We start from the raw sequence: 15,368 nt of genomic DNA on the forward strand, positions 1-15,368 counted from the left end.
AGGAGATATAATAATAACTACTTTTGCAAAGTAGATTAGGTATTCATTTTTTTATTTTTTATTTTTTAATTAATATAAATTTCATAAATTTGCCCCTATTCTATTTTAATTTCCCTTTGTGCAAAAAGGAGGGAAATTTTGTTTAATTAATTTATTTTTAATGCATGAGTGGTGTGTAACTAAATACAGAATACATTTATGGTCAGGGAAAGCTATTCATCACTGGAAACTCTAGCCAAAAAATAGGTTTTGAAAAAGAGAGGAAATAAATAAAGAAAAAAGGTCAACCTAAACTTGACTTCTGTTTCCTAAGTGATGACCTTTACACAACTGCAAAGCCCATGGAAATGAAGAACATGTCAAAATAATGAATTTAACTGTCAGTTTAAAAAATTTGGATTTTTATTCTTAAAGTATTTAATCAGTAACAGAAAAGCACAAAGATGTAAAATTTGAGTCAGAAGTCTTGAAATTTCTTGTTAGATACTAAGATGTTAAAGTACTCATTTATTTTTTTGAATTTTTTTGTGATTTTTGTGGGGTTTTTTTCCAAGAAAATTAGAAAATCATGTGGATAAAATTATGTTCTTTGTTTTTGAATAATTACTTGAGCCTCTTGTCCAATTACTTCTAATTTACTGTATACCCATAACATTTTAAAGTTAGAAAAATGACTTTATTTTTTTATTTAAAAATTTATTTGCTTTAAATGCTTCAAATACACTGTGTATAACCACATTTAAATATTAAGTAGAAAATCTATGTTTATATAGAAATATATATATATATATACACACACCAGAAATTCTGATTTGAAAATCAAGGTACTTTTGAGGTGTTCATATTCACCTTAATAAAAAACCCACATGAATCTGTTCTCTCATCGTGCTGGGTTTGTGTGGTGGGGTTTTTGATAGCAGGGGAGGCGGCTACGGTGGTGGCCCCCTGTAAGAAACTTCCCAAAAGCTGCTCCGGCTCCATGTTGGACCCACCTCTGGCCAAGGCCGAGCCAATTAGCAACAGTGGCTGTGCCTCTACCATAACATATTTAACAACCTGCGGGGAGTGGGGGGGAACTTGTGAGGAGACATTAAGAGGAATGCAAACACCAAGGTCAATAGATGGAAGGAGGAGGAAGGGGGGAGGTACGCCAGAGCAGATGGTTGTGACACAGCAGGGCTGCCCCCGTGCCACCCATGGATATCCACAATAGAGCAGAGATCCACCACCACCCTGGGGAGGATCCCAAACTGGAGAAGGCAGCTGGACCTGAAGAAGGCTGGGACTCTGGGAAGAAACACCCGCTGTTGTAGTTTTGCACTGGGAGGACTGCAGCACACTGGGGGTACCCACGCTGGAGAACCTCAAGAGGAATGCATCCCGTGGGGAGGACTCATGACAGAGAGTGTACATGGAGGACTGTCTCCCATCAGAGAGACACCACATGGAGCAGGGAGAAGAAAGCAAAAGAGTGTTTCCTCCACCTTCGAGGAAGAAGCAGTGGACTAACTGCACCCCCCATCCCCTGCCCCTGCACCACTGGGGAAAGAGTTAGAGATACTAGGAACAAATCTGAGGCTGGGAAGAAGGGAGGGGTGGGGTGAGGTGTTTTTAAGATACAGAAATGTTTCTCACTGTCCCATTCTGTCTGTTGAACATCATTATTGTTAGTGTTTTGAATTAAAATGATGTCTTTTGTTTCTTCCCCTAACAAACCTGTCTTTTGCCTGTGACCATAATAGATGAGATCATACCTTTCTGTCCTTATCTCCATTCCCAAGCCTTTTGATTCATCTTTCTCCTTCCCAGCGCTTGCGGGGAAGGGGTGAGTGAAAGGCTGCATGGTCTTCAGTTGCCCTCTGGGCTCAAACCAGGACACTCACCTACAAATCTTGTGAGTAGCCGATGTTTTTAGATTAGTTGTTTAAAACTGTAGTTTTTTTTTTAAATACAAAACCTTTTGTTCTTTTTTCCTAACGCTGACTAGTAGTACCTAAGAGATAGTTACCATTAATAGATAGTTTAGTATTACCTCATTGCTGCATACAGACCAGGAATTTAAGTAATACAATTTTCATATGGAATAGTTTGAAGAGCTTATTTTCAGAAAGCCTCTAAAACTAGTTACAGAAAGTCATCTTCTGCTTTCTTTACAACTGAGGTGACTCAACCAATTTACAAAAATCTGGAACTCTTTGGAATCTCAATCTGCAGACATTTTGCAGTTTTTCTTGTTGTTTCTTCTTGCCTACACTTGATATCATTCCTGATCGGTAGTTCAGGGAATATATTACTATATTTTGTGTTTTGAGATAGCTAACAGTCGGGGCGGAGGGGAATGATTTTTCTATCCGGTGACATTGAAACATTTTTCTTTATAACTTGTCATATAAAGAAGGTAAAGAGTTTTTATCATCTTCTGTTTCACTAGTTTGAGGACATTTAGTATTTTAACTCAGGTCAGGACTAAATTCCTGGAAAAAAACTCAGTGTTTTAAATTATAATTTAAAACTAGCAATAGTATAAAAAATACACTTATCATGAGACTACATTGTTAATATTCAATATTATACAGAGGTCACTATTGTTTTCATCTGGTTCACTTAGGAGGGGATTCTTATTATCTGACTCACCATTTACAAAAATAGATAGCTAGTGTAAGCTCAGCAGAAAGTGTTATTTTATAGGTGGTAAATAGGACACTGTTATTCCAAATAATATCAGAAGGTCATTCAGAAACAAATACAACAAATAAGTACATACTAAAACCCCAGACAAACCACATAGGGACACATATGCAGCTGGCAGATAAGTGTAATGATCATGATTTGCCTTCAGACAAACACAAGACTTTGCTCCCAGATGTGGTTAGTGTGTCATTAAACTTTTCAATGAAGATCTTACAATTCTTAATTTCGAAATAAAGAAAATTATTTTTATTTAAGTGGTAGGTGTATATTCATTACCTTCTTTCCTATAAAAAAAATGGTTCCAGGTTTGATACAAGCAAGAGTCAGACTTACCCTGCAGCATAAAAAACCAGAAGAGCATGAGACAACCCTTCTCTAAAATATGAGTCACCCATTCCCTCCTATGTCTGGCCTCGTTCGATAAATAAATAGAATCTAAAATATCAGTATTTCAGAAACTGAAGTAAAAAAACTATTTAAATTCTGTCTTTTACTTAAATAAAACTGATTCTGACATGAAGACAATAACCTTTCAATAAAAGGTTAAAGATCTGTTCAGTTTCCCCCTTAATCCACTAACGAAAACTCTGTTATGTAAGTAACGTAGTCAGTAATACTTGACATAAAAGCACCAAACACACTAGGCAAAAAATGCAATTTAAAATTCTATCTTTGTTACTTTGTGATAGAGCCTGCATCTTAAACAACTTCATTTTTTCCAGACTTCATGAAAATTATACAGTCAGAAGAGTATACTTTTAAAATTTATCATCTATAATCCATCAGCAAATCTTGAATTTTCCAGGTAGTATCACATACATAGCTGGGTTGATTTTGAATGTCTTTGAATATCATCTCTTTAAAAACTTTTCAGTGTTTCCTGTTTTTTGGAGATCTTTTTGCAATAGCTGGTTGCTATCCGTATACTCCTCGGTACCTTTCACATAGACTTGAAAATGACCACTAATAATTTTTAAGCATATTTGAAATAGACTTAATACTTTTCTTTTGTTTTTTAAAATCCAACAGAGCTACTATTAATTGTTTTTCTGATTTGTGATGGTTAAGAATTCTATCTCTAAATAGGTGTGATTCAGTGAAACTTTAAGGACTGTAGGATCCTACACTTACTGTTACAATTAACAATATTCTGAAATCAGTCCCCACACATGCACAAAAAGATGACAGCACTTGCATGTATCTCCTCAAATGAAGAGTCACTTGTCAAGAATTGAACTCACTTTGCCCTAGGAGGACAAAGACGACTATCAGCCTACAATTTAAAATGTTCCTTATTGTCCCCCTCACTCTCTTCGGCTGTTTCTTTTTTATTTTCCTCTCTCCTGAGACTCTTCTGAAACAGAGAGTTATGTATATATATGCAAATATCTAGTGCAGGATCTGTTTTTCATGCCCAAGAACACTTTTACAAGGAGAGAAGCTCTTGTTTACCAGAAGGAAAGGCTAGAATACAAGACAAGACAGGAGGATTCACTGAAAGGAAGCTGACTTTCCTGGGAAGTGGAAGGATATGAACAGTGTCTTGATTGCTGATATTTGGGTTTGTTCCCATAAATCTACATATCTCTTTCTTATTTGCCTGTGAGAAAAATGTAATTGCCTTTTAGAAATTATTTTGCCAGGTTTCTTGCTTTGACTATCATTATTCTATTCACAATGGGTGAATAAAAAACAATATGATCTGAACTTAGGAGAAAGTATGTGTAAAAGCTTTGAGATGGAGAGATACCTTCACTAAACACCTACCAAAACACCTAAGGTCATTCAGGGGTTGCTGTAAAAATTCCCCTTATAAAAAGGAACATTTGTGGAAACTAAAGGATAGTTAAAATTCATTGCTTAGTCAATGATTACTGAAGCATATATGTCCAAATCCTTTCCTACTTTATGTGTGCTTCAAGGTGTGGGTGACCTTTATAGATAGATCATTGTGGACTTTTGGAAGTGACACGAGTAGACAGACAGGCATTTGTTTGCGTAACCAATAGTGTATATCAGACTGACTATTCTCTGATATAAAACCTTGCAACAAGGAAAGAAAAGTTGCGGGTAGATGGAAACTCTTATAAACTGCATATCTATATCCTGGTTCTCCTAGGTTTGTTTAGGGTTTGTTTTGTTTTGTTTTGCTTGGTGTGGGGTGATTACAAGTCTGATAGTCAAGGAGTGGGGCTTTGTAAAGCAAATGGCTTTGCATTTGAAAAAAAATAAAGCAAATAACCTCTAATTAGCAATGTCAATACTGTTTCTGCTAGGCCACCGTGCAGCAATGGAATAAGGAGACAAGATGTGTGGAAAGAAAAGGAAAGAACACCAACAAACAGCAATAAACTTAATGTGTGCTTTTTATTAGCACAGGAACCACTTCAGATATTATGAGGGCTCTGGGTAGTTAGAGAATCCTGTAGGCACATGCATGTTAGGAACATGCTGAAGTATTTCATACCAGTGCAATCCACAAACTGGTTAGAAACAATGACTCCACTGAGCATTGGAGTCCTGGACAGAGTTACTGTTTCAGCTTGCTTCAAAAGGAATGACTTTACCAAAGCTGCTCAGGAACTGAACAAACACAAGCAAATGCAGGCAAAATGCAATACAGGGATTTGCTTCAGACCTGCACTGCCGCTCTAAAGCAACAGACTACTGTCCAGAAAACCTATGCTGGATGTGTTGTAAAAGCCTAAAAGAGCAAATATATACCAAATGACAAAAAAAAAAAAAAAAGTTTCTCATACAATCTGCAGCTCAGAATCTAAGTTTTCTTCTGTAATCAGGAATCAGGATCACACTATGTAACTAAATTATTAGCTCTTAGAACAATGGTAGAAACAGATGATTAACCTTGAACAATTCTTTATTGTGTATATCAGACAAAAAGTAGAATCCTAGGTAGGATTATTGGGAAATAGAGACAGCAAACTGCAATGAACTGTCTGCATCTGCCAAATTATGAGGAAACTAGGTAGAAGGTAATTCCGGCAGGGGCAGATAGCTACCACCAACCCATGGACCACCGACTCTATACCACATACTCAAAAGAAGTAGGTGGAGAGGCCAAACTAGGCAGTCATGTTAATTTACATTCTAAATGTAGAGATTATAACTAATCACTTAATAGACACGTATCAGTGTATTTAATATGTATAAATTGTGTGTGTCAGTAATTGTAGTTTTTGGGACCGTGGTGTGCTGTCTTGGGACAGGCACCCACGTAATAAATACAAATATCTTGACTCTGTGTTAATTGTATCTTTGCATACTGGGTGAAGAACCCCCATTTTTGGGACAACAAATACACTCTGACTCCCATATAATAGGAGCTCAGACACCCGGCTAACTGTGTGGACTCCATGTAGACTCTTACACTTAGATGTCAACAGGCTGAAGTTGAATACTGGACAAGTTGATGTGAACATAATGTGAATGTAGGCACCAAATGTCACTGGGGATGCCTAGACTATCGCAATTTATGTCCAATTGCTCCACTAGAAGGTCATGAATCTCCCATGAGTCCTTTGTTACATCTGTCACATTTATGATTCTTGCATACCCATACCTTTCTCAAGTGGTGTTACTTCATAATTTAAGGAGATGTATCGTAATCAATAACATTCATTTCTGAAAATTCTATTTTCCAAGCAGATATCAATGCTTTTTCTAAGTAGCTGAAAATAATAACCTTCTTACTGATATTTAATGACCTACTGATTAAAGGACAAAACTTTTATGAAACATGTAGGAAGCCATATTTCAAGGTGACATAAAGGTCAAAGAAGCATCAGAAAGGAATAAGAGAATAATTAGTGAAAAAAATTCTATAAAGCTACAACTATAATTATAAGGTAAATCTATTTTTTTTTAAAGTGTGTATATTTAAGAATATTAACTGTTACTTGACTTCTATTATACACTTAACCAGACAGAGATAGAGAAGTTTTAAATGCATAGTGCTTTAACTCAAACAGTTTTTTACTCAATTATGAGGATGAAAATAAATAAATCAGTCACATTTATTTGTTCATCATTGAAATAAAATCTAAAGAACCTAACCATTTTGTGTTTCTAAATAATACTTGGGTTTCCCACCTGTGTTATTTCAGAGTAGTTTCATTGGCTGGTTGCAAAGTTTTACAAAGAAGTATGTTGTCAAGTAGCTCTAGGTCTCTAGATTTTCTTATCAGAAACACTGCCTGGAATTTAATGTAACCTCTGTTTTGAGTGAAAGTTTCCCTAGCAATCTGTTTTAAGCCAATAAACTGTTTACTCCTCCAACCAGGTCATCCACCCTGGTCAACACTTAAATGAATCTACTATTAACAACTACCCATATTGTATAGTGTTTAGGGAAAAAACAATTGCTTCTTTTTTTCTTCTGTGAAGAAACAGATTGTTGATTCTCTACGTTAGGATGTCTTTGCTCCTGCCTTAGGTGAAAAAAAGTTATTTTTTTACTGCCTTTATTTCAGAGGACGGAAGATGTATTCAGAATTAGAAAGCAACAGGCAGAAGTTAAAGCACAATCATATGATGGCAAATTGCATTTGAACTCTTTCTTAGACACACAATTCTAGTGCTTTCAACTGAGCCAGGAAAAACATTTTTCTCAAGGCAGCTAGTCTTCATTAATTCATACCCAGCTTGGGAATCTGAGTCTCTTAGGACCTGGAGACTAGAAGTGTGGAAGTGCTGAGAATACACACCTGACTAAAGTCCACAAAGCTTGAATTCTGAATATTTGTATATTATTGAAATTGTATGAAATTTTGAGTCATCTGAAATAAATTCACACATTGCATTTAGGTCTTGAATAAAATCTCTGCTGTAGATAAAGCTGCCAACAAGAGACTGAATAGAAGAATTGTCATATCTGTTACATAGTAATCAATAGGATGAATAATCACAAGGAAGTAATAAACTCACAGACATAAAAAAAAAATGGAAGGACAAATGCTAAAATGTACTTAAGCAAAAAAAATGACAAGATATTTTTCCACTGAATAATGCATGTCTGGTGTTTCTATTTTCATCTGAAGAAATGTAATATAGAACAAAATATTTTCTTTTGTCAGCCAGAAATAAAGTTTTAGGGAAAGGGAAAGAAAGGTCTAAATACTTGACTGAACATGTTTCCTAGATTATTTCCGATTTGAGTGGGATAAAACATGAATTTTTTGTTCAAGTAGAATTCTAATATTTTGAGAATTTTAATTCTAATTATTAATCATTAACATGGAAATAATATCAGAATAAAAAACCCCTGTCAAACCAAAACCCAAACCCAAACCAGCCCAGTGAAGTTGGTTTAGAAAACTATAAACAATGCGACTGAAACAAAAAAAAGTATTGCCATTTGAAGACCAGAAGTTTGATTTTTCACAACACCTTTTTTTTTTCCTAACGTACTACTTCCACTACATTGATTCTAGCTGATCCTAGGATTCTTTGATGTTTTAATATATCATTCAGTGTTTTCTCTATCAGCAATTGCACATAAGTCTGCTGGAATTCTGCATCCAGAGTTTGTTCATTATACTTTACATGTCTTACGCTACATTCAGTTAGGAAATAAATGTGGTTTGCGAAGATTGTAATGAATGAAACTTCAGAGAATGAAACCCCCATGTGTAAGTGCCTGATCTACCAGTGGAACCTAGAATACAGAGGTATACAACTATTAGGCAGCTTCTTAACAATAAAGCTTGCATTGGACACTCTTTTGACCCATAAAATTTGAAACTCCTCTTTGTCTGGCACTTGCTATTTTAATTTATCTCAAAGAATTTTTTTTCAAAGCATTTTAATTAGAGTATTAAATTAGAGTAATTTGGAATGGTAACTAGTACTCTGTATGTGTACAAGATGTGCAGAAGTAAAATACATTCTTCTGGTTTTTTTTAATGATGTATTTTTTATTATGCTAATACGAAACAGTGTGATGGATGCATTAACAATTGTCATATACTTCTAGTTAATACTATCTTAAACTTAAGAAAAAAAAGGAAAAAAAAAAAAAGAAGACCCTTGCAATAGTAATAATGCATAAATGTCAAAGTTCTTTAAGGTTATTTTGCAGAACAGTTTGCTTTGTAAATATACTTTACTTACTGTATTATCATTTAAGCATTGTATACATTTATCCTCCAGCAATTCTACGACATTAATAAACCATGAGTGCATAAACATTGTAAGAGACAGCTTTCAGTAACTATATTACTTTAAAAGTAAATACAATCAGGTGGAATCTTTTCAAAGCATACTCAATTGACTTTATGCTTTGCAACATCTTGGCTTGTCAGTTAAGTGCAGTTTGACACAAGAATTGCAAAAATAGAGAGTAACAGCAGAAAAAAAGGTAATATCAAAGATTAACGTAAACATAAAAGTCCTTTTCTTGTGGAAGCATAAAGTACATAGTGTGGGTAAGCTGTGCTGCCCTCTTATGCAATATGCAGTTCTATATATTTTAGTAATTGTTAATCTCTATTGATAATATTGTATCATTTTACAGATTGAAATGTTATAACTACACATTCCATTGTCCCTTCTGTACAGATAAGTTCTTTAGTGACTACTTTCAGTTGTCTTACAACATCTTGTTTTAAAGATGAGGGAACAGCCATAGGAGGAGACGGCCTAACTTAGGTTAATTACAAAATGGCAAAATTTAGCATCCTACTTAGTGAAATTACTGACTGTGTACAAAAGAAATTATGCTGATAGTATGAAGAGTGTAACTGGAGAAAGCAGAGTGCATTTGCCAGATGGTTTTCTATCCATATTTGTAAGACGAGTGACATTGAACAGCTCAGATATCTTTTAGTATTTAGCATTCTAAATGTATCTCTAATTTGAGATGTTTGTGACCGCCTAAAGATGTAGACTTCTAAGCTCTATGAATGCAGGGTAGGAGAAATAAGGAGCCACTGTGACTTGATCTAGGCGTAGATATCTTCATACAATATTTAAAACAGTGATGCATGTCTGCTTCTGTTGAATTTTATCCCATCTACCAGCAAAATGCAGTGACAGTGTTCCAAGCTTTGCAGGCTCCCTAGAGGCTGTTTGCACTGTCTAGCCTTAGGCACTTAATGAATATGATAGCTTTGACTAGGGTCCCTATACTATTAATGAAGGGGAAGGGGATCATTCAGAAGATGACTCAGAACAGGACCCTAAAAAGTATGTCTAAGTTAAAATGTCATTCTGAGTCATATGCTGGAGAAATCTAGCTCTCTTCATTAAAAATGTGTAAAGGATATGTAAAAATGTGTGAAAGACATGTAAAGGATATTTAAAGACAGTAAGGACACTTCTATCATGTCTTAAACAGACAACTGAAGCTAGTTTGTGTAGACATCCTTCCATGCTTCTGTGTTCTGTGAGATGCCAAATCATAGATCAAACATGGTGAGAAGATACCAACCCTGGGAGGACAGTTATGGAAAGACAAGAACAATAGTACATGGCAGAAGCAATACTCATTTTGCAAAATCTTCCATTTCCCAGTAGTCGGCTGTAACTTCAGTTTAATATTTCAGAAGATACAATTACAACATCTTTGGAGAAGAGAATAAATCTTTACTTCAAAGACTATTAATGAGGGAAACAAGATTTTGAAAACTCTTTGGAGCCTGTGTCAGCCCTCCAGAATACAAAAGCAATGGCAGACCTATGAGGTGTGAGTTGTTGTTTTACTGAGGTGTGTGGTAGGGAAATCACAGGCAGCAGTTGCAAATTGAAATGAGCGATTCCAACTGTGTATAAGGAAAACCTTTTTTTGACCACAAGGACAGCAAAGCATTTGAAAATTTTGATCAAGAAGCTGTACAATCTCTATCCTTAGAGGTTTTAAAGACTGTTAAGGGATGTTATAAGCAGCTCTGGGCCCAGGAATGCACTGAGATGCACCGAGCCCTGTGTGCCCTGGGTCTCAATCCTAGGCTGAGGGATGGCGTTGTCACTTTCCTGTTTGCAGGTTCAACCAGTAGCAAAACTGGGCATATGATCAAGAGATACACACACAGATACCCACACATACACACACATACAAGGCATTGCATTCAACAACACCCACAGGCAGGACTCACACCCGACACAAGGCCAGACAGCCATGTCCCCTCCTCCTCTTGGGATGACAGAGGCAGAAGGTCACTAGTGAAACACACACACCACACTCTCCAGGTTCACAAGCATACACACATTCATGGATCCCCCAAGCACTGTCACAGCCCCTCTTTCTGCCCAGCACCCTTGCCAGGATCCTGGCCTCCCCCTTACCCAGCCCATGGTTCCCCAACTCACCAACTGGTCCATCTGGGTGCTCACTGTAAACACACAACACTCACACACTTGTCCCACAAGCACTCTGCATTCACAAGTCACCCTGGGCATATCAGCACTGGCTTCCAATCACATGATAGCCTGGTTCATCCCCAAGGCCTTCTTATCACCAGCTGGTCCAGCTTGAAGTTTTCCAGAGAATACACAGGCACACCACACACACACACTGTTTGGGGAAGGTACAGACACTTGCTCCCCCAGCAGCTGGCACCAGGTACATGGGCTGTGACCCATCATCCTGGTCCAGCCACTGATGTGGAACCCCTCACTTACCTCACTCACCCAGTACCCCCCATATTTATTTTTTGGGACATGCAACATTCCTGTTCCAGTGGCTGGAAGCTAAAGACCCCCACTTACTCCAGAAGCTGACACTGAAATGCCACTGGCTCCAGGAGGTGATACCACAGACCAGGGGTTCCCACTGGTCTGACTCCAACCAGTCCCCAGTAGCTGGTGCTTAGTCCTTGCATCACTCACACACATGTGGAATAGAGTGAGACTATGTAGAAATAGTTAAGAAAGGATTTAATGAGACAGAACAGCCTGTAGTGATCAGGCATAGAGCTCAGCCTGATCAGACAAGTGTGCTGAACATTTTGCATGTGAATGTCCCCTTTCTCTGTGTTCCTCCTTTGCTCCTCCCCATTTTCCTTCCCCTGCACATTTCTCTATTAGTTTGCGTAGACTTACCAATCCCCTTGCAATACCCCAACTACTTATATTCCTCTTGCTCTCCCTTCTTATCAGCTACAAAGTTCAGGTGGTCCATTTCAGACCCGTGATTGAATTTTTTAATATCCCAGCAATTATTGTGACTGATGAGGTTTGTTTATTGTCATTGTTCCATTATTGTTTGTCTGTAAGGTTTGCATCTCTGTAGGTTTTTACTTATTGCCTCTCTCTTTTCTTTATCATCCTGTTTGACAAAGTCCTTAATCAGTGAATCTTAATGGAGCAGACATTCTATCCTTCCACATACCCTTAAAAAAGCCTGAAAGGATAAAGCCTTGAGCAACATAGTCTGGCCTCCTGGGTGACCTTGTGTTGAACAAGAGGCAGGTCTAGTGATTTTCTCAAGTCCCTACCAAGCTGAATCCCCCTATGGTTCTATGACTGTATGTCGTGGGAGGATATTGGATCAGCACAACTCTATGAGAGTTATAACAAGCAAAGCCGTTTATTCTTCCAATAGTACATACGTATGTTCTCGCCAAAGCTCTTACTTCATAATTAGCAAATCAGCAATTAGACAGTTATCAACCTTTTCTCCTATCAGCATAAGACCACTCTAACACGCTCTGTGCAGACCAATCAACTTCTTGTTCATGTGCTGTTCACGCGGCGGTAACTTCTCACAGTTCAGTACTTTTCCACAATTTTAGTGTTGCAGCTGTCCGTTGTTTTCCTCTGCCACCTTAGCACAGCTCAGCAGTCTCTTATCTTTCTCCCAAGGCCTGTTTTTCATCAAAGCCTAGCTGTTTCTCAGAGGCTGTGCAAGGCTGACAAGCCGATGCCTCCCACAACTGTATACAGGAGATTATGATAATTTATTGTTTGTATCCAGGTTTGTAATACTTACTGAGATCAGAGGGACGGAGACCTTCTCCATTAAACTCTGTAACATTAAATTTTATATAACTGACATTTTCCAAGACACCACTTAGCAGTACATTTGGATTAGTATTCAGATTTTTGTTTTCTCCATCTTGAAAGTTATATTGCCATTGTTAGTTATCTACACTAGCCAATGTTTCAATATAATCAAAAAAGAAGAAACACTGACATACTTAAGTTGACACATGTGAAAATCACTCCCACTGTACAGAACAGATGCAATCCCCTGGAGCTATGCCTTTATATAGCTCTACAGTAGACACGTTGTTACTGCACACATATATGTTCCAGCCATTTTGAATGTCTTTATAAACAATATTTAGAATGTAATTTGTTATATATCCTTGAGTTTTTCTTGTTGGGGGAAGGCAAATTTGTTGTCAGGATGAAGGCCTTCTTGTACTGGGTTTACATAATCCAGTACAGGTACCAAAACCCAGCTTTTGGTAGTGGGAAGGTGTAGGGATGCTGCAGGGATGGCTTCTGTGAGAAGCTGCCAGAAGCTGTCTTCATGTTGGACAGAGCCAGTTTCAGCTGGCTCCAGGACTATCCACCACTGGCGAGCCAGTCATTCATGTTGGTAACTCCTCTGAGACCAGCAGACAAAGTGTTACGAACTGACCACAACCCACGTTCCCCACCTCACTGAGCCACTGGGGGCAGGAGAAGAGGTAGAAGAGTCGGATGTGAAGTTGAGCTGGGAAGAAGGGAGGGGTTGGGTGAAGCTGGTTTTAGTTTTGTTCTTATTTCTCACTATCCTACTCTGTTAGAATTAAATTGCAATAAATTAAATTAATTTCACCAAGTCTAGTCTATTTTGCCCAGGACGGTAACTGGTAAGTCACTGCTCCATTTGTTGTTAGTTATCACTTCTGCCATGTTTCTTACCTGAAGATATTGCTGATGGCTATTTTGTATGGGTTTTTTTTTCTCCTTTCTCCCTTTAGTTTTTACTAAAAGCCAAAACCAAACAACCCCCCCTTCAAATTAATGCAATTTCAACATTTTCAGTTAACTTTCAACAACTTCAGTTAACTTCAAAAATAACTTGTCCTTAATTACAAAGCTAGAGCTATTCCATAATATTGTATCTTTCAGCAATAATTTTGGACTTAATATTTAAATAATACACAGTTCTAGAATAATACTTTTTAAGCGCTTGTGGGATTTAGGCCTCATGGGGGAAATGTTCAAAACCAAATTATCTTACTTATGGCTTAACTTTGTAGGGGACTGATATTTCAAAACCTCATAAAACAGTCTGGGGAATCATCACATGAATTATCAGCATTTGCTTAGCCCTTGCAAAACCCAACTACAATGCAGAAAATGCAAAACAATGTATGTCATAGCCATTTTCACTGAATAATAATGCAAACTCAGAAGGACTACCTCTTTCAAATGTGGTTATAAATTGTGCTAAGAACTAGATATGAGGTGCAGTAGAATACAAATCATACAGGCACACATATTTCTTTTAAATGTATTACATTTTTTTCTACACTGACCATAAACAGACACATTAGAAGCAATTTTTGTTTTAGATAGCAGAGATCAACAGAAAAAAAAAGAAAAAAAAGGTACTGTTTTATGGGAGTTCATGCAGTGAGTCTTTCTTCCCTGATGAATGATCCTTTGTCTCCATGGACAGCTGAAACCTTAGAGATTTAATGTGAAGTACAGACAAAACAGGGTGGAAAAAACCCACAAGGATTTTTCCAAGAGAAGGTGTTTCCTGTTACCAGGAGCTTAGAATTTTGTGATTTATCCTTGATCTTCCCGTTCTACCATTCAACACCCACCCCTAGTTGACTTCACTTGACAGTAACATAGTCCTGTGAGTGCAGTCCTCACCTCTTACAGTCCTCCTCTAAAGTGAAATCTCCAGCCTCTAAAAAGCATAAAGGAGTACTGGATTCTCAGATACTCTAGCAGAATAAAAAATAGCTGTATTTTGGAAGACAGTGATAAGCAGATGGAAAATGCAGTTCAAGAGTTTTGTTAGTCTGGAACATTTCACTGCATGCTCCCAAAAGCTGTTAATAGGGAATGAGTTAGCAGAAATAATCAGCATGCATTCTATTTAGTAATGCAGATCAATGGGTTTCAGGTATCATAGGCTCCCATTATGATAGGTCCTTTAAAAATATATCTGCTCTTCCAAGAGTAAGAATTTCAGAAGCTTTGATCACTGGACTACATTTATTCTAGTTTAAATCTTGTGGACCCTACACTTCAGTTCAAAGACAACAAATGAGACAGTATGCATTATTTGAGACTATGAATTCAAATAATGTCTTCATCCATTGTTGATTTTATTTCAATAATCTAATATCAAGGGGATAGCCAAGGTTTATACTTAAAAGAAAACCTCTATCCATAGGAACAACTTGAGTAGTTTTTTGGCTAGGTGGGAATTACAAAAAAACCCAAAAACCTTTTCAGAAATATGGACATTTCTCATGTTATTCTGGGTATTCTGGCACTAATCTCATCTCATCTCAATCTTTTCAATAGTTTGGGATGTAAATAATTTTGGTAGTTGCTTTTGCACAGACTTGTGGCTAGTTCTTTTTTAGAAAGGCAGCATATGCAATCGAACTCAAGTGGTACTCCAACTAGCACTACATTTCCTTATACCTCTTTGTATTGCAACATCATCATTCACTCAATTCTCAACTGGCTTTTATTTGTTG

The sequence above is a fragment of the Strix uralensis genome, chromosome 2 (genome assembly GCF_047716275.1).
Source record: "Strix uralensis isolate ZFMK-TIS-50842 chromosome 2, bStrUra1, whole genome shotgun sequence".
Taxonomy (NCBI): Eukaryota; Metazoa; Chordata; class Aves; order Strigiformes; family Strigidae; genus Strix; species Strix uralensis.